This window comes from Panthera leo, chromosome A2, assembly GCF_018350215.1.
Source record: "Panthera leo isolate Ple1 chromosome A2, P.leo_Ple1_pat1.1, whole genome shotgun sequence".
Taxonomy (NCBI): Eukaryota; Metazoa; Chordata; class Mammalia; order Carnivora; family Felidae; genus Panthera; species Panthera leo.
Genome location: NC_056680.1, coordinates 165,335,242 through 165,348,263, shown reverse-complemented (window position 1 = coordinate 165,348,263; position 13,022 = coordinate 165,335,242).

The following is a 13,022-nucleotide window of genomic DNA, read 5'->3' as shown; positions in this document are numbered from 1 at the left end:
GAACCTTCCGCCAGCACAGGGGTCCCGCCCGGCTCCGCTGTGAGGAAAGCGCCCTCTCCCTGGAATCCAGGGCTGGCTGGCGCTTCTACGGACTGGGACCGGGGATGGAGGGAAGGGCTGCCGTCCAGACCCTCTCTCCGAGCGTCCTCTCTGCCACAGAGCACGTTCTTCCGGGGCGCCCCCGATCAGAGCCCAGCGGTCACTTAGACGCGGGTCTAAGGCCACCGCAAACCTCAGCACCGCCCCTGGGCCTGGGTATCAGGAAACGCGTCCTTCTCGATTCTTCCTCTTTTTTAAGGAAGAGGTTCGGGGGGGGAACATCTAATAGACCAGTGCGCACATCGAATGTCCGGCATCCTTTCCGTGCCAGAGTCGGCTGTACCTGTGCTAGACTGACCCACATATCACACCCACTGTCAGCAGCACAGCCTCAACCTACATACAGGCGTGTCCCCGAAGCGTAGTCTCTGACCAGGGGACTGATCTCAGGGCCCGCCCACGGGCCCTTCCGAGGTCTCCCTTCTGCGTCCACGCAGGGCTGTACCAGAGTGGGAGGAGGAAGCGGGGTTGGGGGGAGGGCCTCCCACGGCAGCTGGGTCCTCGTGGGGCAGCCCCGGGGGGAGGGGCACGCTGGGTCGCAGACCCTTCCCCTCCCTGCCCCGGATTTCCCCTTCTCCCCCAGGGCTGAGGCTGGAGGGGCCAGGAGGAAGGGGGGTACCCAGCACGGGTGAGAGCCAACAGGGAAACCGAGCCAGCGTGCCCTGCGCCTGGGGACGCACATCATCAGGCAACAGCCACCGCCGTGGGAACATAAACACAAGAGCCACACTCCAAGGCGACACGTCAGCCAAGAGGTCGAAGCGGAGTCAGGACGCTTCCCCACCAGGGTCCCGGCCGTTCTGGACGTCGGCGGCGGCCCCCGGCACAGGTGCGCTGGGATCTGAGGGATTTGGATACATACGGGTTGGTTGTATTGTCTAGACTTTCCCAGCTCAACACACGGAACACGCTTTCATTGCTCAAAAGAATAAACTTGTTTTTAAATTCGCGGGGCGGAGATCCTGCCGCCACCGTGCCCCCCCCACCCCGCCCCTCTCCTGCAGCCACTCACCTCTGCAGTCGGAATGCCCGCTCCCGTCCGTGCCCCCTGCACCTGCCCCGAGGGGGCAGGACGGGCGGCAGTGGGGGGCGGGCCCGGGGGCGACCGACACCAGGCCCCGACGAGCCTGGCCCCAGCCCCGTCTCATCTCCTCCCGGTTCTGCCATTTTAAACAACCCAGTGTGGCGCCCCACTCCCGGACCCCCGCCCCCTGGGCCCCCGGACGCCTGCAGAGGCCTGAGCTGTGTCCCCAATGCCCGGCGGTGGCCACAACCGCCAGCCCAGCTGGAGTGCTGAGCTATTTATAGGCAGTGCTCCCATGTCGGTCCTAAAGACTAGGTGTTCAGTCAGAAAAGAACCTTTTTAGGTCAGGGAAATTAGTTTAAAAATACTTCTGTCTGCCCGTGAGTGTCCCAGGCAGAGGGACACACACTCTGCTGTCCCGAGCCGCCAAGGGGTGGCTTTCTCCCGGGGGACGTCCTAATGGGGCAGCCCCGGGCGGCTCGCCTGTCCCTGTCGCTCCCCTCCGGCCGGCGGGCCAGCCGGCACACAGGCCCCGGCTCCTGGGGGCTGGGAGGCCTCCTCATCTCGCCCCACCTGCCCCTCCCGCCACCCGTGACCTCCACTTTCCTCCGCGACAGGTGGGGACCGGGGCGCTCCCTCCCGCTGCCTCCCTTCCCACGCCACGGAAGGGGTACAGCTTCCTGGTGTGTGGGCACACACACACACCTGGATAGTGTTTTCGGGTGTGGCTGTGTGCACCTGTGAGAGTGTACGTGTTGTGTGCGCGTGAGCAAGTGTATGAGATGAGTGTGTGTGTGATGCATGAGGCGTGTGGATAGAGTGTGCCAGCATGCGTGTGTGTGTGCGTGTGTGTGTGTGTGCGTGTGCGCGTGTGCATGCAAGGACCAGCCTTCCCGAGTTAGAAGGGCGTTCGCGACCATGCCGGATGTCAAGGGCACCCAAACTCAGTAGGCAGGGGATAAAGCCGCCTTTCCTCCTGTAAGGAGAGAGCTTCGGCTATAAATACTACAGCCCTGGGGAATCAGACATCAAAGTCACTTCTTAAATATCAAATCCTTGTCTGAGAATAGGATTTGGGAGGAACGGAATGGGGAGGGGGGCAGCACGGGATAGGTAGCGTGGGGCTGGGGGCCCAGGAGAGGCAGGGGTGGAGGCAGAGGGGCACCCACAACTCCCGCAGGTGCAAACACAGCTGGGAGCGCCGGCAAGTGGTTCCATTCCTGCCCCCGTGTGACTGTCGGGGAAAATGGGGTGTGGACAGAGACGGCACTCCGGGTTTTTACTTGGGGTCAACAGATAGGTTCGGAACTGACAAGGCTGCTGTAGGGGCTGCGGAAGGTCCTCGAGAGCTCACGCTCTTCAAGTTCCCTAGCACGATAGGGAAAACCCACACTGGGACACGCGGCACACTTAGAGAGAGGTTTCTCCCTCCCATCTTCATCACCAATAGGCATTCGTCTCTGCACGTTCCAGGGGACAAAAGGAAACCTTAAGGAAGCAAACGGTTTTTCCCAGATTGCACAGCCAAGGGGCGGAGCCAGGATTCGATCAATCGGCTTTGGAGCTCATGGCCGGTGTTGCCTCATCCACCCACCCAACGCCAGGGGTGGGGGAGAGGGCGTCATTCTCCTACGTGGGGGTAGGACCGCAGTGGAATTAATGTCGCTTCCGCACCACTCGGGCATAAGTCATCGAAGCCTCAGAATTTTATGTCTCCATCGGCTCGGTAATTCTACCGTATTAGAACTTATACCAAGGAAATGGCCAGGATTTCCGTGTGCCGTGGGTTCCAGCATGCTTTCTACAGGGGGGGTCTGTGACTGTGCAAATCTGGGCCGCAGGTTGAATGCCCAACACTAAAGGAATTGGGTGAATAAATTCGGGTGTAATATACAACTGAATGGGTTACTGTTACGACTATGCAAGAAGCTGCAAAAAATATTCAACCTCATGGGAAGATAGTGACAACATATTATACGGAGAAAATCAGCTGGTTCCCAAACATTGCGTACACTTTGGTCCCATTTGTGTGTGCGTATGTGTGTGTGTGTGTGTGCGCATGTGTGTGTATTAGAAAAAAGTTCGGCAGGATACACACTGAAATCTTACCAGTGACGGTCTCTGGGTGCTGGAGTTACAAGTGACCTCCTTTTCTCTCTTTTATTACCTATATTTTCCACATTTGTCTCAGTGACAATTTGCCACTTTGTAAGCAAAACCAACCATTTTAATTTGAAAACATTTAAGACATTTTTTGTTCTATTTCCTCTCTAAATGCGTCCTAGTGACACTCGGTCACCAGTAAATCCTGGAACAGCCACCAACATGCTGCCCCGGGGGGAAATCCTAGAGATTTGGGTGCCTGTGCATTTACTATTGCTTCTGGAATGTTCTAAATGATCAGGAGTCGTTCAGAGAAGCATCTTGTGGAGCTGGGGATGAAAACAAATGAGGCCACACATCCATGAAGAGACGAGGCTCATATTACCAGGCTCAAGGCCAAGGCCCCCCCAAAAAGGCGTTTCCAAAATACTCCAATTGGTGGGAAAGTGCTTTTCCCCAGGAATGGGGCCACCCCCGCGGATGAGCACGTGGAGACTGGAGAGCCGGGCTCTGCTCTCGGCTCTGCACAGAGCAGGCCGCACAAGCCACCGTGGTTCCCGGGGCTCAGGGTCCCCGTGTGGGGTGAGGTCCAGTCCGGCTCCCGCACTCTGCACCTGCTGTCATCAGTATGGGGGCAGCGCTGGGACTGTCTCGCTCAAGGGTCTGTCCTCCGTGCCCATCACCGTGGGGAGGCCATGGGCAGGTATTCCGGAAGCGCTGAATTAATGAGTGAGCGAGTGAGCGAGTGAGTGAGCGAGCCAACAAATGAACGAAGGCGGGACCGCATCCCCGGGGACTGCGCGCTCGCCTGGCTTCAGGCCTTCCCCGGTAGGAGAGCGCCATCTGCTGGGAAGCCGGGACGCGCCAGAGGAGCGGGGAAGGCAGGATGCGGTTGTCATGGAGACGCGCTGTGCCCGTGGCGGCTTCATTGTCTGGGGGAGGAGACAGGGAGACCAGGAGGCCGCTGCGAGGACCCCCGACCCCAGGACGCCGGGCGGAGGAAGGGTGGCCCAGAAGCATCGCCCCGGAAGTGGGAAGACCCCCTTCTTCCAGCCGGACGACAGGTGCACTGAGACTGTGTTCATGGGAGGGCAGTTTTCTGGGAGTCCCCGCTGAATATAATTCCACGTTTCCCAAAGAGAAGGGGGGTTCAAAACACGGATTCACCACGAATTGGGGTTGTTTCTTCCTAAGACTCTTCACGACTAACTTCACAAATCAACACACCAGCACGGTTCACGGGCGGCCCTCGTGGGCTTGGGGACACGGAAGGGCATCGATGCCCGCGCCTCCACCGTGTGTATAATCGCGGGGTTCACCGTAGGCTGGGTGTCACCTGCTCCCAAACAAGTGTGGCCTTGCCCACGAGAGGCTCAGGAGACGCAACGGAGCCCATGTGTCAACCAGGGGCAGCCACGGGGAACAGCAGGGGGAAGGTTCTGGACACCGAGGGGCAGGGTGGAAGGAGGGGAGGCGTGGCGCTGGCCACAGGTTGGCGGTGAGCTGAGTCCCTGGCCCACCCTGCTCGCGGATCAGGCGGGGAAACTGAGGGTGGAGGAGGGGCAGGGTCGGCCTCCAAACTTTCCTTTTCCATCCGCAGAATGAGAGGTTGGCCTAGAATGATCTAGAGGCTTCCTCCCAAGACTCCAGGGCTCCAAATGCTGGTCTTGGGCCACCGTGCTGCGGGTCTGTCCCTGATTAGGAAAGGCTCTCACTTCTCACCTGGGTGCCCCTGACCTCAACACCAGGAGTGTCACAGGCATGCTGGGGGCACGGACCTGGGACAACACACTTCAATCCCATCGGCCCTTCCAGTCAGTCAGGGTCACGCTCAGCACCACCTGTCTGTCACTGGCAGACGCGCGGCAGGCAGCAAGGGGCACCGGCTCTCACCTACGACGCTCCTAGAGCCACCATTCTGGAAGGCTCTAGCTTTTCTCCACAGCCGAGTCCTGCCACCACTGTGTGCAAGTCCTCTGTGCTCTTGTGCAGGGTCTCAGAGCAAACTCTGCCTCTAACAACCGGGGCAGCAAGTGGGGGGTGTCCAGCATCGTGGTGTGAGTGTGGGCGGGGACAACCATACGACCATTTCAGAGAGTTGAAGACAAAACGTAGCAAAAGAGAAAACACGTGAGACCTTGACTCCGCAATTCGAGCATCCAGAGCCCCTGTGAGACTGAACAAGAGTGTTTACGGCAACACGACATATACCTAATTGGACGTAACCTATGTGTCCACCCACACGGATTCGGCTAATTACCTGGTTAGTTAAACCCCGTGGAATACTTTGCAGCAACGGAGAGCAGGAGCCTCAATCGGTACTCGTTACCATGGAACCGGGCGTCCTACAGAGTGAAGGAAGCAGTCATGAAAGTCCCGACATGCTCCCATTTCTCAGGTACAGAAGTGGAGCTTTCCTAGGCTTCAACCTAATATATGCGTACGAACCCATCTGGAGCGGCTGTCGTGAAAGTCCTCCTCAGTGGTACGCTTTCTGGTGACTTTTACTGTCTTTGTGTAGCAGAAAAGTTAAGGCACAGCCTTTGGGGTCAGCCGGACTTGGAGATCCCGTACGGACCGCTGTGACCCTCTCGAGGCTCCAGAAGGGCTCACAAACAGCTCATGACGCACAGGATCGTTCCACACTAAACGCGTAGGAGGAACGCACGTGTGTTGCACGGCCCGGTGCTCGTGAGTGTCCGGTAAATGGTGGCTTTTCTATCTTTTACCCAAAGACGCCTGACCGAACCAGCAATGGCTCTGACAGCGTGGTCCCCCCGCCAACAGTCCTCACGTGGCCGTTTGCCGATCCGCCAGGGCACTGAAGTCATCGGGAGGCCTCCCAGAATAACCACAAAATGTATACAACCGTCACAAGTGCCTGCGGGGATGGTGACTCAGAGGCACCGCGTCTTGGAGAAGGTCCAGGGAGGAAAGAAGGTACCCTCTCAGATTCGGTGAGATGCAATACGTTGTAGATGGAGCCGATCCATCCAGATCTCTTTTCTAGAGAATTCTGTATCTGTTTTATAAAGAACAAGCAAAGGCACCTGGATGGCTCAGAGGTTGAGCGACAGAGTCTTGGTTTTGGCTCAGGTCGTGATCTCAGGACTGTGGGATCAAGCCCCACAGCGGGCTCTGCCCTGAACACGGAGGCTGATCGGAATTCTCTCTCTCTCTCTCTGCCCCTTCCCCTCCCCACTCTGTGCTTTCAAAGCTCTCTCTCTCTAAAAAAGAAAGAAAGAAAGAAAGAAAGAAAGAAAGAAAGAAAGAAAGAAAGAAAAGAAAGAAGGAAAGAAAGAAGGAAAGAAAGAAGAGAAAGAAAGAAAGAAGAGAAAGAAAAAGAAAGAAGAGAAAGAAGGAAAGAGAAAGAAAAAAAGAAGAGAAAGAAAGAAGAGAAAGAAAGAAAGAAAGAAAGAAAAAGAAAGAAAAAAGAGAGAAAGGAAAGAAAGAAAGAAAGAAAGAAAGAAAGAAAGAAAGAAAGAAAGAAAGAAAGAAAAGAAAGAAAGAAGGAAAGAAAGACAAGAAAGAGAAAGAAAAAAAGAAGAGAAAGAAAAAAAGAAAGAGAAAGAAAGAAAAAAGAAGAGAAAAAGAAAAGAAAGAAAGAAGAGAAAGAAAAAAGAAGAGAAAAAGAAAAGAAAGAGGAGAGAGAAGAGAAAGAAAAAAAGAAGAGGAAGGAAGAAAGAAAGAAAGAAAGAAAGAAGAGAAAGAAAAAAAAGAAAGAAAGAAAGAAAGAAAGAAAGAAAGAAAGAAAGAAAGAAAGAAAAAAGAGAGGAAAGAAAGAAAGAAAGAAAGAAAGAAAGAAAAGAAAGAGAGAAGGAAAGAAAGACAAGAAAGAGAAAGAAAAAAAGAAGAGAAAGAAAGAAAGAAGAGAAAGAAAAAAGAAGAGAAAAAGAAAAGAAAGAGAGAAAGAAGAGAAAGAGAGAAGAGAAAAAAAAGAAGAAAAGAAGAGGAAAGAAGGAAAGAAAGAAAAGAAAGAAAGAAAAGAAAGAAGGAAAGAAAGAAAAAGAAAAGAGAAGGAAAGAAAGAAAGAAAGAAAGAAAGAAAGAAAAGAAAGAAGGAAAGAAAGAAAGACAAGAAAGAGAAAGAAAAAAAGAAGAGAAAGAAAAAGAAAGAAGAGAAAGAAGGAAAGACAAGAAAGAGAAAGATAAAAATAAGAGAAAGAAAAAAAAAAGAAAGAGGGGCGCCTGGGTGGCTCGGTCGGTTAAGTGTCTGACTTCGGCTCAGGTCATGATCTCACGGTCCGTGAGTTCGAGCCCCGCGTCGGGCTCTGTGCTGACAGCTCAGAGCCTGGAGCCTGTTTCAGATTCTGTGTCTCCCTCTCTCTGCCCCTCTCCCGTTCATGCTCTGTCTCTCTCTGTCTCAAAAATAAATAAACGTTAAAAAAAAATTTTTTTTTAAAAAAAGAAGAAAGAAGAGAAAGAAAGAAGAGGAAGAAAGAAAGAAAAGAAAGAAAAGAGAGAAAGAAAGAAAGAAAGAAGGAAGGAAAGGAAGAAAGAAGAGAAAGAAAAAAAGAAGAGAAAGAAAAAGAAAGAAGAGAAAGAAAAAGAAAGAGAAAGAAGGAAAGACAAGAAAGAGAAAGAAAAAAAAGAAGAGAAAAAGCAAAGAAAGAAGAGAAAGAGAGAAGAGAAAGAAAGAAAGAGAAAGAAAGAAAGAAAGAAAGAAAGAAAAGAAAGAAAGAAAGAAAGAAAGAAAGAAAGAAAGAAAGAAAGGAGGAGGGAAGGAAGGAAGGAGGACCAGGAACCATAATGCCATATCTTATAAAGTCGATGTGAACATTTATTTATTTACATACAGATATTCAAAATATGTACGGGGGGCGCCTGGGTGGCTCAGTCGGTTAAGCAACTGACTCTTGATTTCGACTCAGGTCTCGCAGTTCGTGGGTTCGAGCCCCGCCCTGGGCTCCGTGCCGACCGTGCAGAGCCCGCTTGGGACTCTCTCTTTTTTCTGCTCCTTCTCCGCTCACGCGTACCCTCACGCCTTCTTTTTCTCTCTCTCGGAATAAATAAATAAACTTCAAGATTTTTCTCAAAAAGACGCGTGTATCTTGTGACCCCGCAGCCTGGGTAAAGCCTGGGGCTGACAGTCGAGCCACCAAGAAATCCAGCAGAGCCGCGTGAGGCTGGAGGTTCCCGCCTGCCTCCCCCCCCCCCCCACCCCCGCCGGGGTCACCAGACACAGCTGCTTTCTGTTGAAGGAGCCACAGCTGGGCGGCCGGCCTCCAGCCACGTCGGTTTCTGGACCCCTCCATCCGCTTGGCGCCCCGGGCGGACCAGGTGGTCCGCGGTGGGGACAGAGCTCGGGCTCTGTCCCTTGTCGTCACGCGTGCCCCATCCGTGTGCTGCTCACTGCTGCGGGGTCTGTGACAGCTGGATTCCAAGGAGCCCCGAAGCTTCTCCCCTCACCCGATGCTCAGCACCCCACCCCCCTGCAGACTGGACAAAAAAAAGTCTTTCCCGGGGGTCTGTGGTCCCCAGGTGGGGCGCGGCCCACGGGCAGGTGGAAACCGCTCTCGCAGCAGCGCGTGGGCAGCCGGGGCTGACCTGAGTCAGTGGGCAGTGACCCGAGTGCCCCTGGGCGCCACACACAGCTCCGGGCCCCTGGACACGACAGGAAAAAAACAGGCACAGTTAATTCCCTTCCCGCCCCCGGTTTACTTACTTACAGGGTGAAGGGAGGCATGAGCCACAAAATGGATAAATGACCGTGTGGCGGGTGGTAGTGAAGCCTATGGAGGCCACAGGACAGGCCAGGACGTCCACTTCCAGCCACGACACGGTGACCGCGCCCGGGGAGCCCGCCTCCGGGAACAGGTGTGGCTGCCATCGCACACCACCAGCTCCAGGGTCACCCGGGCTGCGTGCCCGGAGGAACGTTCCAGAGCTCAGTGCTCGAGGATGGGGCCCGAGTGGAGGGCGGCGGGCTTCTGGGGCCACACGCGGAGGGGACCCCAGAAACTCGCAGAGGGTGCCCGGAAATCTCGGCTTTCCACGAAGCTGCGTGTGTCCGGGGCCTGGCGCCATGGGGACGGCCGGCGGGGCGTTAGGAGAGGTGGCCAGCCGCGGGGGCCAGGACACCAGAGCAAGGCCTTCCCAAGAGCTGGCCAAACCGGGCTGAGAATCAAGTGTCGGAAGGGCCAGGCTAACCCTCCAGGAGATCGGCTGCTTGCAGGACTCGCGAAATGAGGCGTCCAAAATGTCCTGTCTAGCCCCAAATTACCGGACGTTCTGAGAAGCGAGCAACCAGGACGAGCCCCAGTGGAGGCGGCCAGGCAGGCGGCTTGGTTCCTCGGGAGGGAGCGGGAGCAGGCGAGGAGGGCAGCACAGAGAGAGTCCCGTCCCACCCCGGAGTCGGGGGATGCAGGGGGAGGGGGGGGGTGGGCGCCAGGGGGTGCAGGGGGACTGCGGTTCATCAGCTGCTGCAGTCCAGGGGACAGCGGGCTAGGCCGGCCCCGGGCACCCCCAGCAGCCCCCGGACAAGCCTGCACCTTGCGACCTGCTCCTCGCACGGGCACCTGCCGCCACCGGCGCCCCTGCGGTGCCGTCGATGGCGGTCCCCGTGCTGTGCCTTTTAGGCATTTTTATTTTATCCAAGTGAGACGAGAGGCCTCCGGAGCGCCCCGAACGCAGTGATCTTGTATTTTACGGGATCCTTCCGGCTGACGTCTGGTGCCTGAGAGCAGGAGGGCAGGGAGGACACGGGAAGCCCCGTGGAGGCCGGCTCAGCCCCCGCGTGGGAGGCTTCGGTGGCTTTCGCCAGGGTGGTCTCGGCGGAGCCGGGAGATTCTAGACGCTCTTGGAAGACCGGGATGGCCCGGCAACGGGTGTGCTTGTTAGTAGGCGGTGCCGCTGACCCCGAAGCCTGGGGCTGGGGCGTCCTTAAGGAAGGGGCTGCCATCTACTGGGATGGGGGGAGACTGAGGGAAGGACCCGGGGCTCGGAGCTCGGCAGGGAGTCCGAAACGCCTGCTAGGCACCCAAGCAGAAAGGGAGGTTGGAGCCCCATTCAGGGGAGGTGCGGGGCAGGGTCGAGTGGGGGACTCGCCGGCCTGCAGCTGACCTTTAGAGCCCCGGGACCGCCTGGGGTCCTGTCGGGAGCGACCGGGGAGAGGAACGCAGCCGCCCGACCTGGGCTGGGTTCAAAAACCAGGCTGGTGTGGATTCAAGAGAGATTTTATTTATTTTTTTATTCTTTTTAAATGTTTATTTTTGAGAGATAGAGAGAGAGATGGGGCGGGGAGGGGCAGAGAGAGAGGGAGACACAGAATCCAAAGCAGGCTCCGGGCTCCGAGCTGTCCGCACAGAGCCCGACGTGGGGCTCGAACCCACGAACCGTGAGATCATGACCCGTCGTAAGTTGGACGCTTAACCGACTGAGCCACCCAGGCGCCCCTCAAGAGAGATGTTAGAGAGAACATGGGAGACAGAAGAAAAGAAAGACAGCTTTTTCAGTGAGTTTCGCACAAAGCGAGACAGCATCGTGCAAGCAGCTGAAGGTGGTCACGAAGCGCAGGGAGGCTCTGACCGCATGTTGGTTCGCATGTGGGACAGGTCCGCCTCGGAAGGAAACCTTCAGGAGAGACTTCTGGGGAGCCGGTGTTCAGCAGGCGGGAGAAGGGGGTGCAGTACCGGTGGGGGGGCCGGCCTGCGGTGGCGGGGACGCCCTTCCCTGAGCTCTCCTGTTGGGAGTAACGCGTGGGGAGGCCACGGGGTGTCTGAGAAAGAGCAGAGGGGACGCCGTCGACAGTGTGGACAGCAGACAGGAAACACTCCCCGGGAGCCTGACGGCAACGGAGGATCTCCCGGCAGCCTTTGGGGCCATCAGAGCTCAAAGCAGGCCAGGCCGCACGGTTGCCTATGTGTCCAACTCTGGCCTCCAGCTGCAATGCAAGCCCAGGATCATGGGGACTCAGAGTTTTCAGACGAGCACCAGTTCCAGGGGAAAAGAAAATGGAAGGCTGTCAAGGAGATGGTCAGCAGTGACCCCAGAAGATGGATCTTGGGCGAGAAGGGCGAGGGGGTGCTGAAGGGGGGGCCCTGCAGAGGGAGAAGGATCGCGGGCCTCGAGCCTGGGGACGGCTGGGGTCCCAGGAGGCGCACAGCCCTGAGACGCACGGCCACCCACCGGGCTGCTTCCTGGCAATGACAGTGTCAGCAGGGGGCCTGGGCCTGGACAGCTCACAAGGGGGAGGGGGAGAGGGGGTCCCCATCTCACAGGGACCCCATTGTAGGGGTGCCTTGAGTGGCTCAGTTGGTTGAGCGTCCGACTCGATTTCAGCTCAGGTCAAGATCGCAGGGTTGTGAGATCGAGGTCCACGTCGGGCTCCATGCTAGGCGTGGAGCCTGCTTGAGAGCCTCTCTCTCTTGCTCTCTCTCTCTCCCGCTGCCCCCCTCCCCGATCATGCACTTTCGCTAAAATCAAAAATGTACAAAAGTATATTTTTTAAAAAAAGACTGTATTGCGGAAATGACGGAAGTAATGGAGAAAGAAGCGAGCCAGGTCGGCCAGTGGGGAGGCCTGAGCCTCCACAGACGGCAGCCCGGGTGGGGAGCGGGGTGCTACCGTCTCACCTCCGCTTCCCGCAGGGATGTGGGGGCTCAGGCCAGGTTCCCGGAGGACAGAGGAGGGCCACCTCTGGGTCACCCCAGAGCCCGAGGCCATCGGGCGGCAAGGGCGAAAGGCAGCCGTGTTCCCGGCCTGCGGACCCTCCAGCTGGATAAGCAGGCCGAGGGGCCTCCTCGGGCGCGGCGGGGGTCTCCGAGCCGGCTGCTGGCCCAGGAGCCCCGCACCATCGGGGACTCGCGGGAGGAGGGTGCGGGCCCAGCGCAGCCCCTCCCGTGGCACCACCTCCCGAGCTCAGGTGGGGTTTCTCTGTGCAGCCCCCCGGGCCGGCCTCTCATCCCGACTGCACCCCCGCTGCACCGCCCCCCCAGTTCCCCTCCCCAGCGCCCCCTGCACCAACGCTGGTCCCCCACTGCCGACCCCCCTGTCCCACCCACCTGCTGACCCTGGTTCCATCACTCCTTCGGCCCACAGCCGCCCCCGGGCCCCCAACCCCAGGCCCGCTGGCACTCCCCACGCACCCTGAATTCCAGACATCGGTGACACCCCACCCGTGGCCTCTCACCCCGGCACAAACACCCTCCCCGGGCGACCAAGTGTGGAGCCGGAAACTTTCTCGGGAGGAGCGCCCTTTTGCCCGGCGTCTCCCGGGTCCGGGGAGCCCACCGCCCACCCGCGCCTAGAGGTTTCCATGCAGGGCTCCCGCCCCTCACAGCAAACGCCAGCTTTTAGACAAAGAACAACATACCCACGGGATACGGATTAAAATGGAAGAAAAAATGGTTTTTGCCTCCTCAGATCCTGATTTGGGCTTAAAAACTCCAGGAAGTCAGATCTGAGAAATTAATCAAACATGTGGACCTGTGCTGTCCCTTCCTCCCGTTTCCCGCAAGTTTGCCTCTTCGCTTACCTTTCCTTTTCACCCAGAACCAAACTCGGGCCTCCTCCCACGCATCCCTCCCATCCGGGAGAACGGTGATAAAGTCCGTCCCTAGGTGTCTTCAGAGGTAACACTTTTGTCAGCGAGGCCTGGCTGGTGCTCGGGCAGGAGCCAAGGCCCTTCCGCCGCCCTCCCTCCCTCCCCAACCCCCGTCCCCCGTCGCCCACCTGCCCCCGCACCTGCCTGTGGGGACACCGCGTCCATCCGTTCCGTGCCTGGCCTTCGTCACTGGAACTCGAGTAGGTCCCACGCGGAGGGGAAACGAGAGAAAGACCTAGACCTGAAGTCCCGC